At 37.8% G+C, this 22,470-nt stretch overlaps 2 long non-coding RNA genes and 1 other non-coding gene across 3 annotated transcripts; all 3 read right to left on the bottom strand.

Moving 5' to 3' along the window:
• Positions 1-5,806: 5,806 nt before the first annotated feature.
• LOC131006750 (uncharacterized) lies at positions 5,807-6,324 on the bottom strand. The gene is made up of 2 exons (XR_009095754.1): positions 6,055-6,324; positions 5,807-5,935 (listed from the first exon to the last, which is right to left on the bottom strand). It is a non-coding gene; the product is annotated as an uncharacterized LOC131006750 (long non-coding RNA).
• Positions 6,325-14,173: 7,849 nt separating this feature from the next.
• LOC131007359 (small nucleolar RNA R71) lies at positions 14,174-14,280 on the bottom strand. The gene has a single exon (XR_009096062.1). It is a non-coding gene; the product is annotated as a small nucleolar RNA R71 (small nucleolar RNA).
• Positions 14,281-19,002: 4,722 nt separating this feature from the next.
• Positions 19,003-21,879, bottom strand: LOC131006751 (uncharacterized). The gene is made up of 4 exons (XR_009095755.1): positions 21,820-21,879; positions 21,707-21,737; positions 19,914-19,978; positions 19,003-19,318 (listed from the first exon to the last, which is right to left on the bottom strand). It is a non-coding gene; the product is annotated as an uncharacterized LOC131006751 (long non-coding RNA).
• Between the last annotated feature and the right edge of the window lie 591 nt (positions 21,880-22,470).

Raw genomic sequence — 22,470 nt, forward strand, 5'->3', positions numbered from 1 at the left:
TAAAACTAAAGTCAAAAATCCTATTCAGAACATATTAAGAAAAAAATTAAAGAGGACTTTTGCACTATGTGCATGATTTAAATTTAATTTTCACACATTAAGAAAAAGAAAAAATAAAGAGAAGTAAAAGTATTAAATTAACAAATCAACTTATATTTTCATTTATACGATTGTATCTGCCACATTTATTTAATTAGTCACAGCTATCACTTTTTGTGTCTTCGACACTAGTTTTTAATTAGTTTTAGCTGCCACTTGTTGTGTCTCCTTCCCTCATTAGTAATAACATTTTTTTTCTTGGTGTTTTTACTTGGCTCGATTAATTTTCTATTTAGTTTTTTTTTTTTGGATTTGTTGCTATATAATTATTTAAATTCACGGAGTTACTTCATTAATTTTATGATGAAATGTATTTTTATTTAAAACTTTTGCACTTATAATGGCATGATTTATTTAAGATTCTTATTTTATTTCTAATTATATTTGTAAATTGATGATTTAATTTAATTTGAAGTTAATTGATTATATTTTTTTTTATTTTTGTAACAAAAAACTAAGACTTCAAAAAAAAAATTGGCGGGTTTGGCCTGACCGCCTGATGGGGCTGGGCCGGGTCTGGCCCGGCTCGGTACAAGTCAAAAGCCCGGTGGGTCGGGGTCGGGCTGGTCCGACCTGACCCGTTTGGCAGGTCTAATGCAAATGAAGATTATAACACCTATTATAAAGTCAATGCACTGGAAAGGGGAGGTGCTATGGTGGGGACCACCTTATAGCGCCTCCCACTAGAGATGTTCTTAGAGCATTCACATTGGGCTGACTCATTCGTCGGTTCGAGTCAACGTTAGTGTCGAGTCAGTCGATGTAGGGTCGGGTGACTCGACGCGTGACTCATGTAGATGAGCTTGACTCATAAATTTTTTATGTGTAGAACGTGCATTGAACGCACCTGGCTTGAGTCGGCTTGGCCAATAAATCAACGAATGCATCATACGAGTAACTCATCCTAATTAATTCACATGAGTCAACATGATGAGTCAATCCAATGCAGCATTTGACTCAAGTGGGCCCGAAGCATGGATGAGTCAAGTATTTACTCAACCAATGTGGATGCTCTTATAAGTTCCAAACTGCTTATAAAATATTTTAAGAGCTTATAAGATGTAATTTCTAAAGATATTATAAGTTGTGAAAGTATTTGGATAATTAAACTTACAAGCTAGAAAGAGAAAATAGAAGAGAAATAAACTAAAAATGATATATAATAAAAATAGATGCTCATAGATAACGATATTTTTATGCTATCTATGTATCCAAATCTGCGATGTATATAGTGGTGTTATGTATGAGTGCGCTCATATATAACGAAGACATATCGTTACCTATATATGAAATACATAACGGTAACATAACTTATACATAACACATTTTTCTCCATTTTCTATTATTATTATATGTAACGGTCAATCTCCGTTATCAAATGTATTTCTTACGTATTGTATTGTCGTTATACATAACGTTTTCTTGTACTTTACATAACAGTTTGAACTATTATCTTTGTCATAATACATAACAATATTTTACCGTTATAAATATTTTTATATTAATTGTGTAATGCTATAGATAATGATTTTATCTATATTAGATGACGATTTTTTATACCGTTATGTATGCTAGCTATAACTTTCAGCATATTTAATACTCCCTCCGTCCCTGAAATAAGTTCATCTTTTTCCTTTTTGGGACGTCCCCCAAATAAGTTCCTCTTTCTTTCTTTCCATTTTTGGACAACTACCCCACCACTAATAATACTTTATTTATTCTTACTTTTCACTTTTTCATCACTCCCAATACTAATTATAACACTTTTTCATATTTTCACCACTCTCAATACTAATTATAACATATTTTTCTCCACTATTAATACACTTTACCATTTTTTCTTAAAACTCGTGCCGTCCCCTAAGATGAACTTATTTTGGGGATGGAGGGAGTATTTTTTTTCTCAATTTTCATATTATTTATCTTGAAAAATAAATAAATTCCGAAACAACAAAACGATATTATCATCGATGATATATACTCTCTATGTCCCAATAAAAGTGGCCACCTTTCCATTTTGGTTTGTCCCATTAAAAGTGGCCACTTCTCAAAATAAAAATATTTATTATGTAATTAAGCTCAATTAGTTAATTTAATTAAAATTTCTAATTAAACCTAAACACTCTTTAAATAAACACACACACAAAACACACGCATACACTCAAGCAGTTGCGTCGCCCAACACAACTCATCCCCCTTCTCTCTTCTTTTCTGGCAAACGGCAACAGCGCCGACCGCCGCCCCAATGGCCTCTGCTCTCTCGTTGCGTGTGCACACACCGAAAACATCGTTGCCTTCCCACTCAAAACTTTCGGCGATAGCCTCCACCCCCATGGTTGTCGTCACCTCTCGCCCCTCAACCTCTCCCCGATTTTTCTTTTCTCTGGCTAACACGACGGTTACCCCTTACCCTCGACCTCTGGACTCTCTCATAGACACAGACATATACGCACAGATGTCGCGCCACCATTGTCGGCTTCTGTTTGGGGCAAGAGAGAGATAAAGAAGAGAAATAAAAGGGGCCTAGAGTTCCGGTTGGCGGTGGCCCTGGGTGTCTGGAGAAGAAGATGGAATAGATGCAGGGAGAAGAAGAAGCGCCCAAAAGAAGAAGAAGAAGTGATCTGAGGGTGGTCGGCGGCGTGGAGAAGCGTCAACGCCTAAATCTAAAGGTGGTCGACGGTGGTGGTGGTTCGCCACTTTCTGAAGAGAGAGATGTGATGGGGGTTGTTGTTGTCGTTTGATTTAGGGGAGGAGAGTGTCGTACCTAGGGCACGGCGGTGGCGGCTTTGCCATCGTCGGTAAACCAGAGAGGTGGCACGAGGCTAGGGCACGGCGACGGAGCTGTCGCTGCTGCCCAGCCATGGACGGTGGTGGTGGTCGTCACTCAGAAGAAGAAGATAGGTTGAAGAAAATTTTAATTAATTCATTAATTTTGGTGGAAGATATTTTATTAAAACATAACAATCACCTTCTTAATCTTCGTGCCCAAAAGAAAGTGATCGCTTTTAATCAGACAGATGGAGTATTATATATCATCCAAAACATTCATACATTATCATCGGAATATAATGAAAACGTCACATATGTTCTATATGTCTTATATTAAAAAAAACATATTATAGATTAATGAGGGTAGAAGTGATTAAACCACCAGTACTATAGCAGGTGTTGTTGCGACAATACCTAGTTTGAGAAAAATAGTGGTAAAAGCACAAAGAAATGATGAGAAGATGGAAAAATTACGAGAAAGGATAAGACCCGGAGATCTCAAGAATATCCAAGAAGCACCAGACAATGCCATACTCTTTGAAGGAAGGATATGCATTCCTCAAGATGCAGAATTTAAGAGTAAAATCTTGAGCGAAGCCTATGATACCCCTTATACTGCCCACCCGGGGAGTACTAAGATGTATCAAGATCTAAAAGAGAATTTCTGGTGGGAAGGGATGAAACGAGATGTAGCTTTGTTTGTTGAACGATGCCTTGCTTGCCAGTAAGTGAAAGCCTTACACCAAAGGCCTTACGAGGAGTTACAACCTTTGGAGATACCAGAATGAAAATGGGATGATATAGCAATGGACTTCGTCACAGGATTGCCAAGATCCAGGCGAGGTAACACGGCTATATGGGTCATTGTGGACAGACTTACGAAGTGTGCGCACTTTATACCTATCCCAATCACCCATGGATCCGATAAACTAGCCTAACTCTATGTTAGAGAGATTGTGCGTTTGCACGGAGTACCAAAGTCAATTACTTCGGACAGAGATTCCAAGTTCACATCCAGATTTTGGATTAGCTTGCAAAAGAAATTGGGCACAAGGTTGAATTTTAGTGCAGCCTTTCACCCACAGACAAATGGTCAGTCTGAAAGAACGATTCAGACATTGGAGGATATGTTAAGGACAATAGTGCTAAACCAGTGTGAAAACTGGGAGCACATTTTGCCACTCATTGAGTTTGCATATAATAATAGTCACCAAACGACCATCGCTATGGCACCCTACGAGGAAAAAGTGTAGATCGCCACTTTATTGGGATGAAGTGGGCCAGAGAAATATCCTAGGACCAGACACAGTAGGTGAAATGATTGAAATCGTTTGCCAAATCCGACAAAGGATTAAGGAGGTCCAGGATAGGCAAAAGTCATATGCTGATGAACGCCGAACTGACTTACAATTTGAGAATGGAGAAAAAGTTTTTCTGAAAGTCTCTCCATCGAAAGGGATCATTAGGTTCGGAGTTAAAGGAAAACTTAGACCCCGATTTATAGGACCCTATGAGATCTTAGAAAGAATAGGCCCAGTGGCTTATAGGCTAGCATTGCCACCAAGCTTAGGAAATGTCCATAATGTTTTCCACGTATCACAACTCAGGAAGTACGTCTACGATCCAAAGCATGTGATTCAGCAAAATGAGATGATTCTTAATCCAGACCTGAGCTATGAAGAAAAACCCGAAGCAATTCTAGATCGAAAGGTCCAGCAGCTCAGAAATAAATCAATCACTTCAGTGAAAGTTCTTTGGAGACACCATGGACAAGAAGAAGCCACGTGGGAGCTGGAGGACAAGATGAAAGAAAAATATCCAGAACTGTTTAACGAAGGTATGAAAATTTCGGGACGAAATTTATTTTGAGGGGGGTAGTATGTGATGTCCCGCTCTTTTAAATACATATTAGATTAAATATGTGCATTAATTATAAAATTATTTTGCCTATTTAATTATTTATTGTGACTATTCTGTTGAGATAATATTATTTCAGCAAAAGCCTGTATAAGAGATACAGAGTTGCGATTTAATATTCAGTCCTGAATCAAACCAATAATTAAATTATTGGTTTAGCTACACGTTTGAGACTTTGCTTTACCAGTCGATTGATTCAATCAATATTATTAGAAATTTCAGAGTTATAACCGATTTCATAAATCGTGTTATTTAAATCAAATTGCTAGAATTATAACTTGAGCTTATGTGAATAATAATTTTATTATTTCACGCTATATGTGTTTAGTATTAAGTCGCGAATTAATTCCGACTTTCACGTATTAAATCCCAAGTATAAGGATTTAATTTATATAAATACGACGAGTATTTAATCAGCGAGGATTGGTGAATTATTACAGAAATGAGTACGAACTATGATAAATTAGATCGATAATGTGACAGCCCCAATTTCCCGGGAAAATAAGAAATGGGCTATGTAACGGGACTACTAAGCTTTACTTGAATAAAATGGGTAATGTGCCATGAGGATTGGGCTTCATCTCATTAATAGTAAGATATGCCGTGTTTAAATAATAACAAGTACGACATTATAACATAACTATTCTCCCTATCAGGATCGAAAGTTCGAAGGTCTGAGACCAAGACAACGTCTCATACTAAGCATATAATAGATGCGGAAAACAATCGCTAGAAAGGTGATGGAGAGTGAAATTCATATTAAAAATATGAATAAAAGTATTAACATAGTTAGGCATCAGATAATATTCACTAAGTGAATTTATTTCAGCGGAAGTAAACACAGTATTTCTTCAAAATCCACAGCAACAACCCTTCATCAGCCTCGCACATCACCACCAGCTGCTCAATCTGCAAAAGGTTTTGAAAACATTTGCATGGCTGAGTACTAGTGCATACTAAAATGTTTTTAAAAACGAGTCATTCTATGCATACTAAAATAATCTGAACTCATATTTTCCTGGCTCATCTATTGGGCGTGCTAACTACAACTGGTTGTCACCGAATCTCTCGAGACAACAGGTTCTGGTGTACGTACACAATTCTGGTTAGCAGAGCTAACAATGTTTTGGTTGGCGGAGCCAACAATGTTCTGGTAGAAGCAATAACCAATAGAGAGCAAAAACATTTTAAGCATGAATCATCAAACTTTAACTTTACATGAAACCGAGCTTATTAGCTCAAACATACATTTCGTAAATAAAGCCTCACCTGATTTGAAGAAAATCCAAACAATATAACTCAGCTGAACAAGAGCCTAAATATCCTCTTCTGTAGGACCTACAAGATAAGTTCTCAACTTAAACTCATAATCCTAAAATCAAGCTTAACCTTCATGACTTGTCATCATTTTCTAACTAGATTCGCAACACCCGGGTTTTCAAAAATTCAACATAAACTTGAAAATCATTTTTCTTGGCTAAGGGTTCCAACAATACTCTTGCTCGACTTTTACTTTGAAAACTCAACTTGAGCATAAAATTAACTTAAAATATTTTTCGGCAAAACATATCTTGAGGTCCCTTTATTTTTAGTTCTTGTTTCATAAGATCCTTACATAACTTTTTTTGTTTTAATGGATCCTTCTACTTTTCTCTTTGAATTTATTGGGTCCTTATTTAACTGATCATATAATTTCGTGAACTTTTCCGTTACTGCTTCACCCTTTTGGAGATTCAATTACAATTCCTCAAATTATTGATCATCTTCCGATTAATTTCCAACTTTTATATGCTTAATCATTAAACCTCATCTTCTTCATTAATTAAGATACAATCAAATAGCCACCATCAAAGTACAAGATGATGAAGAAGGCGACACTACAAAGCATAACTTTTCATTAAACCTCATCTTCTTCATCGGCTTCTTGATCTTGTATAGCTTTTCATTCTTGGCTGATTTAGGAAATATTGCAACATTCCCAAATTTTGTTCTCAGCTCGCTTCTTTCCTTTGCTTTACTAAAATACCCCTTTGTGCGTTCGATATTTTGATTTTCCTTGAAAGTTCATTAATGGTCGAAAGGTAGTTTTGGTGTGCCAAGCAGCGAGCCCAAAAATTTGCCTTATCTTATTCCTTCTGCATTTCTCTGCTTGGAATCGCAAAGCTGTAGTTTGCTTTATTTCATTTAGGGGTGAGCAAAAACCGAGCCGACCGAAAAAACCGAACGAAAATTGATCAAACCGATCGGTTTTCGATCGGTTTTTTTTAATGGTTCGGTCGGTTCGGCCGATTTTTTTGAAAATTTTCGATTTTTTCGGTCGGTTCAATTTTTTTTAATTTGGTCGGTCGAAAACCGAACCGACCGAACATATATGTATTTTAATATTCTTTTTCATTTTTTAACCTACATCATCAATCTTAAACCTATCTTTCTCTCACTATCTATCTTCCGCCTCCCCCAAAGCCCCAAACCCCAATCCAATCTGCCTTCCCTCACCCCCAGTCAGCCTCCCGTCAACCCCACCCCCACCCCAAGCCCCAAACCCCAATCCAATCTGCCTTCCCCCACCCCCAGTCAGCCGCCCGTAAACCCCACCCCCACCCTTACCCCCAGTCCGCCGCCGGCCCGAAATTGCCGCAGCCCGCAGCCGCGCTGCCCTCCAGAGTCCAGACCGCCACCACCCTCAAGTGGGAGATTATGAAACAGTTGCTGAAAATAGGCCTCTCTCTATCGCCGTTGATTCTTAGGAGAAAGAGGTTCTCACTGACACCAACACCACCGCACCGGCGCCGCCCTCCGTGCTTGAAACAACCATAGCCGACCTGCAAATTTGAAGTAAGTGCACAGGTGGGCGGTCGGGTCGGTTCGATCGGCCGAAAACCTAAATTTGACCGGTTCGGCTTTTGGCCGGTTTGGAAATCAGTTTTCGGTCGGTCGGTTATTTTTTTGGGGGGCCGGTCGGTCGATCGGTTGGCTAAAATTTGGTCGATCGGCCGGCCAAACCGACTGATGCACACCTCTATTTTCATTTGAGAAAGAAAGGGAGTACGTAATTCCAAAAAACAAAGAAAGGGAGTATGAGATAACAGACTTATGGATTCCGTTAAATAAGGATCCAACAAAATAAAAATTAATAATATAAGGATCTATTGAAACGAATTTTTTTTTAAGGACCTAATGAAATAATAAATAGAAATATAGGGGACCTCTAGATGTGTTTTGCCATATTTTTCTTACAAAAATTTGTAAAACTAACATTTAAATTAGAACATATAACAAAACAATCGTGTGCCTATAACAACACTTGTAAAGAAACAATTAATGAAGAATTTAATTAAATAAATCAGTGTCCAAATGAACTTGAATAATTTTTTTTTGATGAAATTACATTATAAATAATACAAAACACACACACACCCCACCTAGTGGTTATTGTGGCCGAGAGTACTCGAACCTGTGACCTCTTGGACAACAGGCAACCACCCCAACCACTAGGCCATCCCAAGGGGACAATGAACTTGAATAATCAATTAACCCCCCCCCCCCCTCTTCTCTCTCATCACTCTCGCCGCCCTCCACCCTCTTTCTCCCTACCTCTCTCTCCTCTCTTCCTTCATGCCGACGCCGCCGCCTTCCTTTTCCGGCGAAATCGCCACCAGCTGCCACCACCACCACCTCCTTCCCCTCCTCAAACTCGCTCAAAACCCCATTCTTTGTTTCTCAAAACCGAACCAGATGAAGTACCATGAAACTCTCCCCCCTATCTCTCCTTCTCCTCCGGCTGCAGAGGCCGACGCCGACCGCCGACCGCCGCCGCATTGGGCACCACCACCGCCCTCTCAACTCTTTCTTTTTCCCCTTCTCTCCTACTCTCCTGCAAAAACCCCAAATCTGCAAATAAAATCCCTAAATCTAGCAGACAGACAGCAGGAGCCAGAAGGCCATTTCCGCCGCCGCCGATCTCACCCTCTCTGGACCTTCGGTCGATCTCAAAGGCCGAGGCCGCCGTCGCTCCTGCCGCCGAACAGCCCCACCGTCCAGCCGCCTCCCCTTTCTCTCTCTATTTATGGCAGACGCCAGCAGGAGCATCAGGCCGCTGCCGCCGCCGGCACTCCCTCCTCCGTCCTAATCTCCACCCTTCTCTCTCCGACGAGAAGCCGCCGCCATCCATCGGCGTCGCGGCCACAACGCCGCTGCCCACAGCAGCATCGCCGGTCCTCTCTTTCTCCGTTCTCCCTCGAATCACAACCCAGCAGCAGCCTCACACACAACACAAAATAGAAATGGCTTCTTTTTATACATCAAACATACGCAAGAGTGATAGTTTCTTGTCTTATTAAATTAAAAAGCTTTGATTAGCTAATTTGCAGAAAAATGCACGTGTATATGCAGACATACATTATATATGCAAAGTCAATTTATATGCCATACTTCTCTTGCTTTCTGTTTCAAGATCCTCCGTGAATAAGATGGTTCTTTATGAAGTGGATTACTGATTATTGCATGAATTTGTGAGTCGGTTTACCTTTTGTGAAGGAAAATAAATAGATTTTGGGTTCTCGAAATTATGGCTGAGAATGGGTTGTAGATGAACTGTTGATTTGGTAGATTATAAATACTTGCAGGTATTCTGGAGCGATTGTGAGAGTTCTTGATTTGGCTTTGTATACCCTACGTCGCCACATTCTACGCGAATATTTTACTTTTTCAAAGAAGCAATCAACAAAAAAAAAACCCATAGTACTCGCTCACGTGATGCATGAAGGAAATAAATCGCAAAGATGAATTCTACGTTGAACATGGACTTCAAGTTGGGGATGTGGTATACTTCAACATCGTTGGAACTTGTAGTCCAGATCATGCGTCCACGATTCAAGTTAATATCAGACGTTTCGTATGGGAAGACGGTAGTTTTGTTATTGTTGATACATAGTAGTAGTATTCTGTATTATGGCTATAGTTTCCTCCAAAATTTTAGGCTTATCTGGTATTTTGTTTTTTTAAAAGTGACTGAATTTGTAATTCCTGTAATAACATATAATGTTGTCATTATTAGTTAACATTGTTCCATTCAGAAAAAAGCATATAATTTTCGTTATTACTTCATCGCATTGCTCTTAGATAATAATTAATTACTGTAAAAAACTAAACATTTATATTCCTACGTATATATATGGGAAAATCGGAATCCTTTTAAATCATTTTCAAGTAAAGAAATCTACCAGTACTTGGTTTTCCCGCAGTGTCTTATGTAAAATAAATTTTGAAGGTAATTTATAAGTTAATTTTATTTCACTGGTTGTAAAACAATTTAGAAAAGTACCAATTCCATGGCTTTGTACCAGCAACAAGCCCCACCATTCCATCCAAAATTTTTCGGAGGGAATCCCTTTCATCAAATACATCCAAATTTTCCCACCAAATTTTCCAACACTATTCTGAATCATTGATTTTATTCATTATTAATGATTAATATAATAACTATGAACTTGGCTCACGAAAAGTTCCACTGAAAAACAAATTGCATTACAGAGTTACTGCATTGTATAAGCACGCCCACCACATGTTTGTGAAAAGTGTTAGCTGAATTTATTGCAGTTTCGCTTTCCGAACTTCAAATATGTTGTCACTACTTTATACTTAGCAACGGTGAGTGCCGGAGACTATTATACTTCGACGGATTTCACAAAAACAGTTGAAAGCTTACAACGTCAAAGAATAACAACAATGCTGGAGAACCCATTTTGAAATTTTTTATTTTACCCTCACAAGATAATACTTCCACAGAATAAGTAAAAGCCTTGTGAAAAAGAAGAAGAAGCCGTTGAAGTAGAAGCTGGCCGTCGTACACCGGCGACGTGGGTATAGCCCAAATTTTTTAAAGTGTAATCCAACGGTGGGGAATGAAAAATCATAATGATCCGTCAACTACAGATCGAAACGTGTCAACCTAATTTTTTAGAGTCAAAGTAATTAGGGGAGGCACATAATCCAAGATGGAAAGTTAGCTTCTGCAAAACAGCCATGCAAAAAAACGGTGCAAGTGGTATTCAACAGTAATCCGGGTCCGGGTCTGGGTTAAGCAAAAGTATAAAACAAATAAGAAAACAAGTAATAAAATAGATAGAACACGTGTCAGTCCATCTACGACAGTGCGTAGAATGTGGCGATGTAGGGTAGACAAAACCGATTTGAGAGATAGAAGTTTGCTGGGGAATGCGGACTGAATTGTTTGGGAGGAGAATGAAATCAGCTAATTTGTGGTTGAAGAATCTGAAGGATTGGGGGTGTCAAGTAGGAGGAAACTAAGCTACGTGGACATTTGAGATTCTGAATTCCATTCAATTAACTTGTGATTGAAAATAATGTGGTAGTAAGAAAATATGTGATTGAAAAACTTGAGCTCCAAGAAAATAAAAATTCAGTTGGGCTTTGAAAAATCCACAAATAAGAGAATCCGGCCCAAAAAGCAAAACTTGTCAAGTTTAGTAATTAATTTGGCCCAGCCCATTTCTAAAATAAATAGACTTGAAAATCCATCATTTAAAACTCATGTGATATTCATATGAAAACTTAAACCATACTCATATAATATCATTTAGTATCAGTTAACATTCTTCCTCGCAGAGATTTCAAAGATCGTCTTTTCTATGAGCCTTTTTTTGTGATTACCTTTTTCAAAGACGTCGTATCTCCTGTACCAAGTAGTCGTTCTCACCAAACAAGGAACCTCAAAAATTGAAGCCTCAGCAAAGTTCAAATCTATCTCCAACGGATGAATTCTTGAAGACCTTCTCCGCACTAGGATGACCTCGTACGATTGTGAGTCAATTCAATAGGTGTTTTGAGTTGAGTCAAATTTTGGCGCCGTTGTCGGGGAAGGTTTTAGGCATTTTAATTGTGTCACGTTGTTTTTTGTGTTTCTTTTCTGTTTATTTATTTTCTTTTGACTCTGTTATTTTCTCCCGCCAGTGCGTTTGATCCGTTTGTTAGTATTGTGCATGCAGGGTCGCCGAAGTCTAAAATAGGAATTGGTGCCCTACGTCGATAACATTAATCGGACTAGTGGAGTGTTTAGAAAGAACATCAAGGAATTATTTCCTAACCAACAGGAGGAGGAATCTGAGTCCAGTTCAGACGAGTCTGTGGAAAAAGAGCACGAGCGCGCAAGGAGTTTGAAGTCAGATACCACTCTGGAGGATACTTAATCTAATCACTCTGAAGAATCCAGAGGTTATCAAACAGAAAAAGAAGAAGAGCCATCCAACCACAGCAAAGAAGAGATGGCGCAAAACAATCTGCAGTATATGGGAGATTTTGCCCGGTCTGTTGTAGAGGCCACAAGTTCAGCTATAGTTCTTCCTACTGCAGTTAGGAACTATAAGTTGACGCCCAATGATTCAAATGTGATTCCCCTCTTTTACGGGCTGCCTAATGAAGATGCCCTGAAGTTTATCCGTGATTTCTGCACCAGGTGCAGACTTTTTCGCTGCTGGATATCACAGAAGATCAGCTGAAGCTTAAATGCTTCCAGTATGCGCTGAAGGATAGGGTGAGGTCGTGGTTGTTATCTCTGCAGCCAAATTCCATCACAACTTGGGGAGAGGCGTGCGAGAAATTTATGCTGAAATTTTATCTCAATCATAAGACGCAGGAGATTCGTACGCAGATTATGAATTTCATTCAAGGATCTGATGAGCCTTTTCATGAGGTGTGGGAGAGATTTCAGGAGTTGCTCAGGGAATGCTAGCAGCATCAGCTGCCCCCTGTGATGTTGAGCCAGGTTTTCTACGATGGACTGATTCAAACTGCTCAATTTATGGTTGACAATACTGCAGGCGAGAACATGGCCAGAAAGACAGCTACAAAACTGAACCAGATTTTCCAGACTCTGGCCAAGAGTTCTCAGCAGAAGTTAACCCGTGGACGCCGGGTTGAGGCTAGCACAGTAGCACCGACTGGCGAGCTGCAAAAATAGGTGGCTACACTTATGAGGGAAGTACAGCAGCTCAAGATGAGCAAGTTGGAAACTCCACCTATTCAAGAGCATATCGTAGAAGGTTGTGGAATATGTGGAGATTTTGGCCATGGAGTCAATGAATGTCATAGAATGGGGGAATACACGCCAGAAGGAGAAGCTGAAGTTTATTCAGCTCAGGGATATCCAAGCAGACCCCAATTTGAGCAAAGACAGAATTATAATCAAGGCCAACAAAATTTCAACGGAGGATGGAGGGGTCAGCAAAATTCTGGCTGGAGAAATCAGGCTCCTGGATCAGGATTAAATCAAGGAAGTCAGTTCCGAAGACCTCCACAGCAGATGGGATATCAAAATCAACCGCAGTATTTCTCACCACAGTAAAAAAATTCTGTCCCGCAGCAGCAGAATTTTTCCCAGCAGTATCCACAGCAGTACCAACAGTTTCCTATGCAGCAACAAAATTTTTCCTAGCAATTTCCTATGTAGCAAGGGAATTTTCAGTAGCAACACTTCTAGAACGCTCCACCACAGTTTCAGAAGCAGACTCCACAGCCGAAATCTTCGCTGGAGGAGACTATGCAGTCTTTTATGGAGCTGAGCAAGCAGAATATGGAGTCTTATGCCGCTACTATCAAGCGTCTTGAGACAACTGTGGGACAGCTGTCGGCGTACTCTGAACCAGCTGCAGCAGCAGCAGCCCGAGAAACTTCATGGTCAACCATTACAGGCTCATCAAGCTCAACTGTGGGACAGCTGTCGGCGTACTTGATTTATTTTTGTTTTTAATTTTAAGATTGTGTCTTGACTCGTTGTTTCTTGTTGGTTGGTAGGTAGTGCATGAATACAAGGTCTAAGGGTGCTCCTCTTATACCCATTGACCTTGAAGTTGAAGCTTTTTGCCGACACAACAAAGCAAGAGCGAGAAGAGAGAAAGAATTGGAGGAAAACATGGCGAAAAATCAAGAATTGATCCTCCAACTCCGAAGACAATTGGAGGCCATGCAAGGGTGAATCAATGAGCAAGAGGCTCAAATGAATGCACCACCACCACCACTCATTAGCGAGATGTTCCAACCCGTGGCCTAACAAGGAGGAGTGCATGCTCCAAGGATCAATGCCAATAATTTTGAGCTCAAGCCGGCCCTCATAAATATGGTGCAACAAAACCAATTCGCCGGTCTTTCTCAAGATGACCCGAATGGACATCTTGGAAATTTCTTGGAGATATGAGGCACTATCAAGTTAAATGGAGTCCCGGAGGATGCAGCTCGACTTCAACTCTTCCCCTTCTCACTAAGTGGCATGGCCAAGACATGGTATCAATCTTTAGAGGGTGGTTCTATCACTACATGGGAGAAGATGGCTCAAAAGTTCCTCAACAAGTTCTACCCTCCGGGTAAAACCATGAAGATGAAGAAGGACATAGTCCAATTTCACCAATTTGATGGAGAATCCTTCTATGAAGCTTGGGAAAGATTCAAAGAGATGTTAAGGAAGTGCCCTAACCATGGCTTAGACCAAAACACAATCATTTGTGTATTCTACACCGGGTGTAGTGGTGAGATGCAAAGAGACATGAATGCATCGACGAATGGAGCATTGTTAGAGAAAAGCCACGAGGAGGCCGCCCACATAATTGAGAATTTAGCCGCAAATAGCTACCAATTTCCGGTGGAGAGGACTATTTTGAAGAAAGTGGCAGCTACAACAAGCTCGAATCCGATAGCTCTTTTGACGGCTCAATTGACCGCTATAAATAGCAAAATTGATGTTATGTCCACATCAAAGTCGGAGCCTACGGTGGAGGAACGAACCAACATTGAGGATGTGAACTACATCAACAATAATCGAGGCTTTGGGAACTTCCATCCTCAACACCAAGGAGGGTATCAAGGGCAATACAATCAAGGATTTTAAACAAATCGCCACCCAAATCTTGCATATGGTAATCCCAGCAACTTCTTACAACCACCACCCGGATTTGCTGTGAGAAATGGTATGATCAAGGAAGAGAAAAATGTCAACCTTGAAGAGATCTTAATGAAGTTCATGACGGCCACATAAGCTCACATGACAAAAACCGATGACAGGTTGGAGTGTAATACCCGGGCTTTTAATACTTGTTTAATTGCTTAAGTTTGAGTAATTAAGGTTTTAGCTCTTTCCTTTAATTTTATAGAGACATGAGAACTACTTTGATTTACAATTTTGAGAAGTCAGTTTTTATATCTGAATGATGTGGGATTTTATATTCGTATTTAAGTATGAGTATTTGAATAATTTGAGATAATTATTTGACTGAGAACGATGAACTCGGAAGTGAGATCTGAGTCCGTTAAGATGTTTTTGAAATTTTGACGATGAATAGTAATAATTGCTATTTCGTCTTTTTGTCGACTTTCAAAATCTTATGTGCGCGTTGTCGAGAAATATTCTTAGTTTTTCGATACGAGTCCAATAATGAAAGTTTTTATTTTTGGACGACGAGTGAATAGTAAACTAGAATTTTTCGATAAACGAATAGAGCTCGTTTATTAGAATTTCGAGAATGAACTTGAGCTTTCTATATTTATATAGAATTACGAGTGTAATGAAAGTGAGTGGGAGTTGAGAGGGCGAGTAACGAAGAGTATGGATAGTTAGTCGTTAAAACGAGACGAAACGAGATATTTAACGACTAAAAGGGGATTAATATCCTAAAATATCTACCTACCCCTACCCTAACCACCCCCCCCAACCGCCCAAAGCCCATTCCCTTAAAATATCTCGGCTGTTACAGCCTTTAAGTCAGCCATCACTTTCATCACACGCACTATCACTTTAATCACACACACACTCACGCACATTCTCCATTTTTGCATGGAGTTGGAGCTTTTGAGCTCCGTTTTAAGCGAGGAGACGAGCCCCGATCATCTTTTCAAACACATATCTAGCACTACAAGAAAATGCGGCTCTAACGACCGAAATTTCGGTCGTTAAAACCCAAAAATCGGTCGTTAATATTTTTAATGACCGATTTAACGTCCGTTTTTTACAGTCGTTGTTTGCATCGTCGCCCGAGTTTTAACGACCGTTTTTTCGGTTGTTAAATTTAACGATCGATTTTTTATTTTTAACGACCGAAATTTCGGTCGTTAAAAAGAGAAAAAAATAAAAAATAAAAATAATTTTTTTTATTTTTTTTAAATAACGACCGAAATTTTATTTTTAACGACCGAAAATTCGGTCGTTAAAAAATTAATAAAAAAATATTTTTTTTTTCGAAAAAAATATATTTTTTTATTTTTTATATCTTTGTATCCCACAAGTATTTTTAGTGTATTTCTAATGTATTTTGACCTTAATTGCATACCATTTGACGAACTTCCCAGTAGGTCACCCATCTTACTTGTGCTCTAAGTCAAGCACGCTTAACCTTGAAGTTCCTTTCGAGTAGTCACCAATAGAGAACACTCGTATTATTGATATATATAGTACCTATTAATTCATTTAAACTCTAATTCAATATAAAATATCATTAATCATTCATAACCTTATAATATGTCGAGATAATAACTAAGATTTGTGGTGTCGGCGAAACATTGACGATAAATATACGATCGAATTTAAAATAATAAAAAAATAATATTATCGTAATTAAAAAAAGAAAAGAAAATATGAGTATGAAAAATAACAATCAAATATACAACAAAATCAATATTAATAAAATTAATATTTGAAAAATAATTTTATTATTTTAAAATAATAAAATTATTAATATTTTGAAAATAATGAATCTAATAATTTAGAAAATCTAATAAGTCTAATAATTTATTATAATAAGTCTAATAATTTATTATAATAAATCTAATAATTTATTATTATTTGCAGATAATATCACATTTTTATTAATAATCAATATTATCTATTTTTATAGAATAATATTATGAAAATAACAATCATTTTCAAAATATTCTCTATAATTTGAAAAAAATAATTAAATAGAAAATTAATAAAAAATAATTAAATATGTATATATATATATATATATTTATATATAATCAAAAAATAAAAATAAAAATAAAAACGAAATTTAAATTTTAAAATTGAAAAAATAAAATTAACGACCGATTATTCGGTCGTTAATAAATAAAATAAATAAATAAAAAAATAAAAAAATATAAAAAAAATAAAAAATAAATAAAAATAATTTTAACGACCGAAAAATTCGGTCTTTAAAAAAATAATTAAAAAAAATATTTTTTTTATTTAAAAAATATTAAAAAATAAAAAAAATAAAAAAATAAAAAATAATTAAAAAATAATATTAGGTCGTTAAAAAAAATATTTTTTTAAAAAAAATAATTTTTTTTTTAAAAAAATTATTTTTTTTAAAAAAATAATTTTTAATAAAAAAAATAAAAAATATATATTTTCGGTCGTTAAAATTAAAAAAATAATTAAAATATAAAAAAATAATTTTTACGACCGAAAATTCGGTCGTTAAAAAAAATTAAATATTAAAATATTAAAAAATAATTAGCGACCGAATTTTCGGTCGTTAAAAAATAAAAATAAATAAAAAATAAAATCGGTCGTTAAACGGTCGTAAATCGGTCGTTAAGGCCGCAAAATTAACGACCGAAATTTTCGATCGTTAATTTCGGTCTTTAAACGCGTGTTTTCTTGTAGTGTAGGTAGGTGTCATCTCTACCTACATTTTGATAGTTAGATTTTCGAGTTTAGTCAACGTCGATTTCTCGACTTTATTTTGAAATGATGTCGGATCATTGTGAATTTTTAATATGTTGTTCCTAGCATATAGTTGAGCATGTTTAATGAAGGAAGTAAGAATGGAACAAACTGTAGCTACGAAACCCATGAGGGAAGCCCCGTTTGTTTTCACTGTTTAGCTCGTCTTTCGATTTTTGTTTGATCGTTTTGACTTGATATTTGTGCTTAGGAGTATGCTATGATTGTTATATTTTAAATTCGTATTTTTTCCAAGCACGAAATTGTATGTGTTTTTAGAGCATGATTGTTTAAATTGTGAAGTATGGGACGTTGCATGATAAATGTTTTTGCGTATATGTGTTCTAGGATGTCACTTGAGCATGCTAGTTTAAGTTGGAAGTTTTTGAGGAATGTTAGTGAAGGGATGTATGAGGACCGAATGTTTGATGAGCATGAGTAAGTTTTGAGCTTTTTGAGTTGACGTGTGAATTCCAGCTCTGTCGAGTTGTTCGCTCTGGCTGCAGAGTTCAGCTCTGTCGAATTGTCAGCTCTGGCTGTGGAGTTCAGCTCTGTCGAGTTGGTCAGCTCTGGCGTGTGAATTTTAGCTTTGTCGAGTTGGTCAGCTCTGGCGTGTGAAATTCAGCTCTGTCGAGTTGGTCAGCTCTAGCGTGTGAATTTTAGCTCTGTCGAGTTGGTCAGCTCTAGCGTGTGAATTTCAGCCCTGCCGAGTGGTCAGCTCTGGCGTGTGATTTTCAGCTCTGCCGAGTGGTCAGCTCTGGCATGTGATTTTCAGCTCTGTCGAGTGATCAGCTCTGGCGTGTGATTTTCAGCTTTGTCGAGTTTGTCAGCTCTGGCTGCCAAGTCACCGCTGGCAGGGTAGTAGAGTTAAAATTATTAAGTTTTAATTCCTTATTTGAGTTTAGGTTAATAAATGAGTTTTCTTTTATAATGACCCTTCTTCTCATCGATTCTTCATAGCAATGAAGGTCCTTTTGGGAAGTAAAGACGTGGGGAGAGAATGATATTCCCCGTTAATACAAGACGCAAGAAGGTGGGCTTTTCTACGCTAAAATCAAGATGTTTATGCGTTTTATGTATTGATGTATGATTGAAATGAAAATCTATTTTGATGTTATTGCATTGCCAAAATATTTGAGATTTTAGTATGTTATCTATCTGTCTGAGCATAATAATATCGGTTCTACGCGAGGTAGAATTAGTGTACACGGTAATCGTAAGTCAGCTTTCAGGTTGGCCGATTACAGTGCTGCAGAGGGAGGCCTCCCTCTCAGTACACGAGTTAACAGATACGATACTTACTTGATGAGAAAGTCTGCGCAGACAACTTTTATGAAATGAAAATGAGTTTAGCGAACAGGCTTTTTAGATAAATTCCTTATGTTTTGCATGAGAATGGCAATGACAATATTTATAGCTTTATATGCATGAGATGTTTGGCATGTGTTGTCACAGCCCGCAATCCCTAAGGATGGTTTAACCGGGGTTATGACTCGGGAAGGGGATTAAGAAGCGGGGAAAGAAAGGGGCATTTACTTAACAATCAAACATTTTACGAAAAGAGACATTTATTATATAACACTAGGATCATAACTGATCACTTGGGCAAATACAAGACGTTTGTTCGGGAAGGCCCGTCGAAGTGGATTACCCAACAAAAGAGTATCATACTTAAAATAAAACATTAGCATAATCAGAGTATCTTGCAGCGGAAATACGTGTGAGTTATACATATGAAGATGTATACTCAAGGTTACATTACTGTTCTACGTCTCAAGGGTACATCCGCTCAACTCCACTCCATTCCATCACCCGCTCAACCTGCACATTAGGGAAAACAACATGCAGGGCTGAGTAATAATACTCAGTGAACATATGCCGAAAACATAACATTTTATATCATTTATTGTACTGCCAACAGTAACACACAGGGTTTTACTTGAAGGACCTGTGCTTACTAAACATTTTCTTTCATTTCATAAAGTTGGATGCGCATCCCATTTTCAGTCTATATGATCCATATCTGTTCCTTTTACGCGCCGGGAAGGAGGCCTCCTTCCACGGACGCCAAGACCGGTCGCAAGCGACACACAGTCTCCATGAGTGTACACGTTAACCCTTACTAGCAAACCTTCGTCTAGCGTAGGGTCCGAATTCGATTTCCTTTATAGTTGGCGAACCAACACAGATAGGATACATACATAAAACATAAATATTTTTGGCAGACAATCATTTCATAAACATTTCCTTTCCTTCCATAAGAACCATTCATCATTTAATCATTTCCATAAACATTTCATTTCATAAGAACCATTCATCATTTGAAATAATATAGTCATATCATATCATTCATTTCATTTCGTATAAGCGGCCTGTATGCAGGGGATCTCTATATACGTGTTTTAAGAAAGCCCACCTCATTCCGTTCCCACTAGGGGCGTAGAGTTACCTCCTTCTTTAGCTTTCACTTCCCGTCTGGACCTTTATTGACGAAGAGTCGATAAGTTCGAGAAGAAAGTCGTGTAAGAAAGGAAGATAGGTCTCTAAACTAAACTATCTCCTTTAATGATTTTAGGGTTCTAGCATCCATATTAATCTTGTCTCGTTCAAAACCTTAAACTCAAAACATCTATCACATAACTAACATTTAGGTTCGAAACCGTTTATTTGAACATCATCATGCGCATCAATCATAACTCGTTCTACTCACGCCATCAAGTTAAATATTCCGTCATTTAATAACAAATCATATAATATTACATAAACAAATTATGTCATCATAGATCATTCTTTCTCATACTTAAAATAATTTAATCATTTTCAAATAATCCATATTAATAAGTCATTTGAAAATAATTAATTTAAATAAGAGTTTAACTCAAAATATTTTATTTTAAAGTCCATTTGTAAAAATACTTGAAATAAAGAACTCCATTTAAATAATTAATTTAAAGGTCAATATATAATTAAATTAATCAAGCTCAATTTAAATTAATAATTAAGAGCTCAAATAATTTAAATAGATATAAGCCCAAATTAATTAGATAAATTAAGTCTATCATGTTTTTCTTTGAATAAGGCCCAAACAATTAAATTAAAGAAGCCCAAATCCTTTAAATAAAAGAAGCCCATCAGATTTTTATTTAAAAGAGTCGAGCCCAACAGATATTGCAGCCCAAATATTTAAATCTAAGCCCATCAATTAATTAAATAAGGGCCCAAACACTTATTAAAATCGGCCTAAGTCTCGGCCCAACAGTTAAATAAAAGCCTAAGTTCATCCCAAGCCCATCTTAATTAAATAACCTAGTTGCACACACATTAAAACACCATCATTCACACACACACCTGCGCCTCACTTTCTACTCTCTTTCTCTATCGTGTTCTGCCGCCCCGCTGTCGTTCAACGGCGCCGTCGCCGCCGGCGAGCGGCGCGGCCTCTCCTTCTCTCTCCCTGAACTCTTCCCCCCTCTCTTCTCCTCTATCTCTCTCGCTCACTCTCGGCCGCTGGAACAAGGCACAGCAAGCGCAACCACGCCGCCGCTGTCATCTCCTCCGCCTCACCTCCACGGCGGAACGGCTGGCTCCGTTCAACGCCACGGCCGCCCCCTGTTCTCCCTTCCCTCTATTTCTCTCCCGTCTCAGTTTCCTTCTCTGGAAGCAGGACGCACGGAAACAGCCCCTGCTGTGCCGTCGCCGCCGCCTTTCCTTCGCCGGTGGACTCACGGCCAGGAGCCGTAGAGGAGCCGCCGTCGCCTGAGATAGCCCAGGTAAAAACCCTAACTTTCCTTCCTTCCTCTTTTCTTATTTTCAATATCCTTCCCTTGCTAATTTAAAAATCTGAAAACCCTCTCTCTCTCTTCTCCTATTTGGCAGATCGGAACCACCGCGGCTCCGCCGCCGTCTCGCCATCGCCAGAGACGGCGAGCCACCGAGGCTGCCCTCCCCCTGACCTCGACTCACACATACAAAAACAGGGACTCAAGCCTCACATTCAGTTCATAAAATAGCATAGGGTTTCTTAGCACATATCATTCTCAAACTGTAATTGCTTAATCAAATCTGAATTTCTTTTCTTGCAAATTAAACACTCAATTAAAAGTTTCAGTTCATATGTGCATATGTAAACATGTTGTGAAAACAGCCGTGTATGAATTGGTAGTTCCCTTGGTGGTTCTCTGAAAATTGAAATCAAGAAGTCGATGATACCTTGAATAGGTGTGGTGGAAGATATTTATTTCTGCAGATTTTGTTTATCACTAAGATTAGAAACGTCAGTTGTGAAAAAAAATTGAAAGAGATGAATATCCTCATTCTATTACCTTAACTTGCTGTGTGAAATTGAGACTGCAGAATTTAGAAATGGTGAAGTGGTGAGGTTTGGGTGAAAAATGGTGTAGATTATAAAAGAAAAATGGATTGGTGAGGATCGTGGAAATTCTTCAGCTTTAGTATGAACATGGATTTTTTTTTCAGCCTACTATGTATGACTGTGGACTTTTTGTCTTGCATAATTATGAAGTCTGAAACTCATATAAATACGTTAATACATATAAGCCAAATTCCTCATTTGAAGTATAAAATCTAATTGAGCTTGCCATTTAAATAAATTAAATAATCGCATATGCTCACTTTAACAATCAATTAAAAGATCTATAATTAACACTTCAATGTTAAATCCTCAGTAATAGATTAATGGACTCAAAATATAATTTGAGTGCATCATCCATTGAAAATAAATCATCACGTATATAAATCATCAAATTCATATAAGTCCATATTTTATTAATGGATGCCGAACCCTAATTGTCATAATAAATCCTTAATCTGTCATTAGAAGATTTTAAATCCTCAATTAAAAGTCGGGTCATTACATACTATCCCCCTTAAAAGAAATTTCGTCCCGAAATTTGTACCTCAGAAAATAACTCTGAGTACTTCACTTTCCTGTTAGACCGTAGTCTATTCTTGAC

This window comes from Salvia miltiorrhiza, chromosome 1 (assembly GCF_028751815.1).
Source record: "Salvia miltiorrhiza cultivar Shanhuang (shh) chromosome 1, IMPLAD_Smil_shh, whole genome shotgun sequence".
Taxonomy (NCBI): domain Eukaryota; kingdom Viridiplantae; phylum Streptophyta; class Magnoliopsida; order Lamiales; family Lamiaceae; genus Salvia; species Salvia miltiorrhiza.